A 6,173-nucleotide genomic window follows, 5' to 3' on the forward strand; every position below is an offset into this window, starting at 1 on the left:
TGTGTGTGCGCGCAATTATTTTCGGATGACGACCATAGCCGTCAACTGGCAAATGACACCAAACGAACAAAGCGGTATAGGAAAAGAAAAGAAATCGAAAGAATCAACAAGAACCGAAATCAAACAAAACAAACACACAACATTCTTTTTTTGTTCTGAGCAAATCATTCTGTACACGTAGCAGATTGACGATATAGAACCATTGAAGTATTCTTACTGCTTTCTGCAAACACAAATATACGCACACACAGACACATATATTCAGAAACCGCTTCATAAATTCAACTGTCAACTCGCACGAGCAAGAGAAAAAAAAGAAAAGAAAAGAAACCAAATCATTTGCATGATTCCATATTTTTCATTCTCTCGGTCTTTTATTTCTCTTCTTCTCGACTGTTTGTGTGTGTTTTTTTTATTGAGGTTTCTTCAACGGCTTTGATTGTTCTGCTGGTCCCCAAGTCACATTGCGGTCACGAAAGATAAATATAAAGTGCGGTTACTTTTTTGTTGTTGCTGTATGCTTGCGTACGCAGCAAAGTCATATGAATAGACCATGTCCACGGCGAAAAAAAAAGTGATGAAGAAGAAGGAGCGCGAATGTCTTCGTCGCTGTCGTCGTCGTCGACGTGTTACGGTTTGAATGCAAAATTGATGTCGAACCGAACAAATGGTTGACTGAAATCGTCAACGATCGCGCGAAGCGAGGTGAGTGTGTTGATGAGAAATGCTTAGCATATTTACAAGATTTTCGAGCGCAACGAAGAAGAAAAAAAAAGAAATTGTCAATGGAATTTCAATCATAACATCGCTTGTCCACTAATTGAGCGGTTTGTTTTCCATTTACACAGGGATCTTTTAAGTAGTCTCTAATCAACATGACGTGGCGTTCGCGTAACTCACTGAAATTTTAATGCAATTAACCGAAATTCGTTTCGGAAGTGGTTTTTCACAAGTTAGGATGATTGAAAACGACAGGAATATACATAGAAAACACTCGACACAATAACGTACCCAAGCGAATATGTTCTTTTGAGATATGCCGCCGCCGGGACGTAGGCGTTGTGAAGAGAAAAAAACAACAGCAACATGAACGAAAAAAATGCTTTTTAGAAAATAATGCGGCAAATAAATTCGGTTAACGACACAAAACTACTGGTTTGTTTGCCGCAGAAACTGCATCAAACGATTGAAATCATTTGTTTCGGTAGCATAAATACAGCCACCGTCACATTGGACCAGCAACAGCGCCAGCAGTGGCAACAGCGACTAACGTAATCAAATGAGCTAAAATACGATTGTCAAACAAACGAAATGGCACCACTAAAAAGCGATAATAATGTGTGTACAAAGCTACAAAAGTGCCGGGACAGCAACACACAGCAGAAAAAAAAAACGCCAAAAAAATCATTTTCTAAATGAAAAAACAACAACAACATCAGCGTGTTCGGCGGCTGCCGCAATAGCAACACAACACACACCACAGAAGAAGTGGAAAAAAAACAATTGGCATTGTTCTTTCCACTTTATTATACATATTTCCATTCTGTTTGCTGTTTCATATTCGACGGTGTGCTGTTTTTGGTTTGATGTGCAGAGGAAAAAACAAACAGCATGGACTTTTATTTGAGTGCGCGAATTTTTCAATGCTCCGGCGAAAATCTTATGCGGCGAGACTCTGTGTTTATAAATGTGAGTCTGTATGCATGAGGGGGGGAGTTTGCTTTGAGCCAACTTGTGTGTGCACTATGTGCTATGCACTTTATCGCTCATTGTGCGGAATTGACGTTGAAAATGGTAAAAATGCCAAACAATAAAATGAACAAAAAATACATTATTTTATTGCATATTTTTTCGGTGTTGCTGAACTTTTATTCTCGCCGCTATGTACTCTCTAACAGTTTGCTTTTTAGCCATATTTTTTTTACAACTCTCTCTTTTTCTCTCAATTTCATTTCATATTCTTTTATGGTCCGGCATGAAATAACAGAAAAATCTTTTGTCGACCACAGGAAAAAACAGCGAACCGAAAAAAAAAATTATGATGGAAAAATGCACTTTATTGAAAACGAAATCTAAATAATTAATTCTGGAAGAGTGGCCAGAACCTCGTTGCATTCGCAATTGCGGGAGTGCAAGAGAGCATATAATATGTTTCAGGCGTTTTAAATGCGGCGTAAGAAATGCTGAAGCGATCAGTGGCGCGTATTATATTACCATGAATCTCGTTCAATATTGTGTGTCACGCGTCCATTGCACTAAAAGTGCATTGGCTCTCTTTTGTGAGTGTGCTCTGGTTTTTCTTTCTTTTGCTCTCTCTCTCTCTCTCTCTCTCTCGCTCTCTCTCTCGCTCTCTCTCTCTCTTTCTTGCTTCGTTTCCATTCTCTCTGCATCTCTCGCATTGCATATCTCGCGGCATCAACTCTTCCAAGTTCCATGCATTTATTATATATGCATTTTGAATGCTGTTTATAAACGTCTTCGTTGGCATTGATTTCTCTCTCTCTAGAGCTCGTTCGCTCTCTAGTGCTCTTCATCCACTCGAGAAATGATGACGAACAAAAAAACACGTTGTGCACTTTAGTCGCGATTGCTTTTTAATTGTTGAATTTTTTTTGTGTGTGTGTAAAACGAAAACAATTCAAAAAGTCGGGTCATGGATTTTCGATGTACGAAAATAGGAAGTAATAAATGTCATTTTTTTCTCCTGCTGTATGCAACGAAATCCGATATAATGAACGGTAAGAAAGAAAGGAAAGAAAACAAATGAGCACGACAAAAACATTTGACTTATTGAGCACTTCGAATGTAAGTGCACAAACGATAAACAGTCAAAATAAGCAATTGTCACTAAGGCACGACGGGCCGCATTTTTTTTAGCAATCAAAACCAATATGCGTCGTTTTTTTCTCTCTCATTGTGTCCATACATTTTCATATAGGTTGAATTTTATCATTGTTTTCTATTCCGATCTTTTGTAATCGCAGTTTGATGTTTTTAGTTTAGGTTATACGTGTATTTTATATTGTTTTTTTTCTCTTTTCGAACGAATCAGCATTTAAAAATACACACAATGTTCGCATAACAGTGAATTTGGGTTGGGTCATTTGAATTGGTTCTGCGTATAACATCAATTCCTTTCTTTTTTCTGTCTCTCTGCGTTTCGATCATAAATTCGGGCGATATATTCAAATCGGTTTGACGCATGTTTAATATCCACCATGATTTTGATCTGAATGAAAGAAGAAGGAATGAAAAGTAAAATGAACGCTGGCTCATTTCTCTCTCTCTCTCTCTCTCTCTCTCTCTCTCTTTGTATCACTCAGCCTTTCTCTCTTTTTCTCCGTCCCGTCAAAGTGCCACATCATTTACACTTAAACCGAACGCGAGAATTCAACATTTGGCATTTAACTATCAAAAGCAATACAAACACACACACACACACGCACTCAACACACACAGAGAAAGAGTCACAAAATGATTGTCGAAAAGATTGAACAACAGCGCCAACCGATCACCGTTTTCATGCATTCAACGGGAAAAGAACAAACAGGTAACAATACAAATTCTGACATCTACACCGACTCTATATCTCGGTTTGCAGCGGTGTGTGAGTGTCTTTACCTAACACAAACACAGACGCACACAACACCGCAACAGGCGCATTAGTATCACTCTCTCGTAACACACTCTCACACATATATATAACACGCACACACATATGATCACTCTTTCATCAGCAGAACAATTAGCTCGAAACCCAACTGATTTCGACTGTTCAAATGTCTGCCAATGGAGAAACAAAATAACGCGCACTTAGACTCAGTTTTTTTCTTCTTCTTTAAATCACTTCAATAATGAAATCGTTTGACATTAAGCCAAGCAACCAACTAAAACAATTAGGAACTAGTGCAGAAGTTGTTTTGATTGGAAACCATACAATTGTGTGGTTTTTTCCCTTGGTCTCAACAACTCGTTTCGAAGTGTGAGTGTTGAATCGCAAATGAGTGATGAAACTACACTCATTTGGGAACAGGTAACTTTTTGTTACAAACACATTTTTTGTTGTTGTTGCTGTTGTTCGCTTTGTAAATGTATTCGTCGGGGCCCGTTCACTTAGAACCATTTATTTCAGTCCGGAGTCAAAATGTGGCTAATGTTGTTGTTGTTGTTCCTTGTGATCATTTGATTCTTAAGAGATCGGTTTAGCCTCTAATGGATGACTTCGTGAATATAAAAAAAAATAAAAAATAAATGAAATTGAAGAGACAGAAAAAATGCCAGCCAGCACACACATTCTCTCTCTCTCTCTCTCTTTTGTCTATGCTGCTCATTTATCGATGTCTTTTTAGTATATTTCAATTAAATTTAAAAACTTGTAAACGATTCATTATTAAAATTATACGTTTCGAAAACGATGTACCCGAAGCACACACTTGTTCAATCCAATGGGGCATGAAATATACAGAAAAAATGAAAGAAAAAAAACCATCCAATCATTATGATGGTCGCATTTTTTTCGCATTCATTTCATCGATCTTGTTGCACGACTTGCAATTTAATTTTTATTTTATTTTTAAATTCATTTTTATTTTCAATTTCCATAGCCCATGCTCTTCACACTTAACTTCCCTACTTTGATTCGTTGTATTTTTCAAATGATTCTCTGTTGTGTGTGTGTTTTTTTTCTTTCTCTCTGTTGTTTAATTACAACTTTTTTCCCCATTCATTTGTGCCATGTATTGTTTGTTTTTCCGTCGATTATTTTTATATATTTAAATTCCTGCTATTAATCGGATGAGAGATATTCGTGCGCTTGTTTGTTTCGCGTGTACTTCTCGGCTCGATGAATTTTCAATTTTTAATTTTCTGTTCGTTTCGATGAAAATTACCTTGCTTTCTTCTTGCCTCGTTTGCAAAATTTCGGATTTTGCTGCGTGTATTTGTTCAAATAGCAAGAAATAACGAACAATTTCAATATTCAAACGAATCACTTGCGACGAACACGCTTCACAATCGTCGTGTTGCTATTTCGTAGCGCTTGATTTTTTTTTCGCATTAGCAGCAGACAATTCATCTTCGCATTATTTTTTGGTTTGTCTTCAGAATAAACACTTGTTCAGCGGGAGGGTTTTTTTTCCGTATGCTTGTCTTTTGAGATGTATTTTGGATTCATTTTTTTCTTTCCATTTTCATTAACATTCACATTTCAAATTTGTCATTATTATTTTTCAATTTTCATTCCGAATAAGGTGAATCAAATTTGCGGTCAAACGACACAAATGGTTCATTTTAAGTATGTCGCACATTGTTTTTCGTTTCTATTACTGTTGACTGGTATGCGAATTAAAATATTTTGTATGAATTTTTTTTAAAACAAATCGTTTCCACTTTATTTGTTTTCTTTAAGTGACACTAATTCTTTATGCACTTGCACACGAATCACCATTTTCTTAATTCTGTTTTTTTTATGGCAATGTCCCCAAAAAACAACCAAAGAAAAACAAACGGAAAATCCCAACCGAAAACAAGACCATACAAGATAGTAAATGAAAAATGTGTGAAAAACGTATGTAATATAGAAAATCAAGAAAACAAAGAAAACAAAATGAATAAAAAATGAAATGATGAAGAGAAAAATTTACATTGAACAAACGGAATTTGAACGCCAACTAACTGAAGAGACAACTTTTAATCCACGGTTTTGTTTGCGGTTTAGCAGCCAAACTTTTTGTCACTTGTTCTTTAATTTTTAGCTGGATTGTGTTTTGTCGGGTTTTGTTTAAATCCAAAAATAAGAGAAATGTTCTCTTGATTTTTCTCGATTTTATTTTTCTTTTCTCAATGGAAAACACTTTAGCACTTTAAGTTGACAACTCACATAATCGCTTCGGTCGATAGAGAGATTGCAATTTTTCGAGATTTTTTTTATTACACAAAGAAAAACTTGCGATTCGTAGCGCGAGCTCACGAATTTTGAAAGCTACACGAACAAAAATGTTCGATTTTATTATTGATACGCGTGATTTTTCTTTTAATTGATATGAACTTGGTTGTGAATTCAGATTTTTTTTCCTTCTCGATTTCTGCTAGACAGTTTTCCTTTTTACGAAGTTCTCAATAAATCTATTGGTACGGGTTGGTTCTCGTTTTTAAAACTTGCTTTCACGGTAACG

This window comes from Sitodiplosis mosellana, unplaced genomic scaffold (assembly GCF_009176505.1).
Source record: "Sitodiplosis mosellana isolate CC-2019 unplaced genomic scaffold, AAFC_SMos_1.0 Smas_scaffold_3, whole genome shotgun sequence".
Lineage (NCBI taxonomy): Eukaryota > Metazoa > Arthropoda > Insecta > Diptera > Cecidomyiidae > Sitodiplosis > Sitodiplosis mosellana.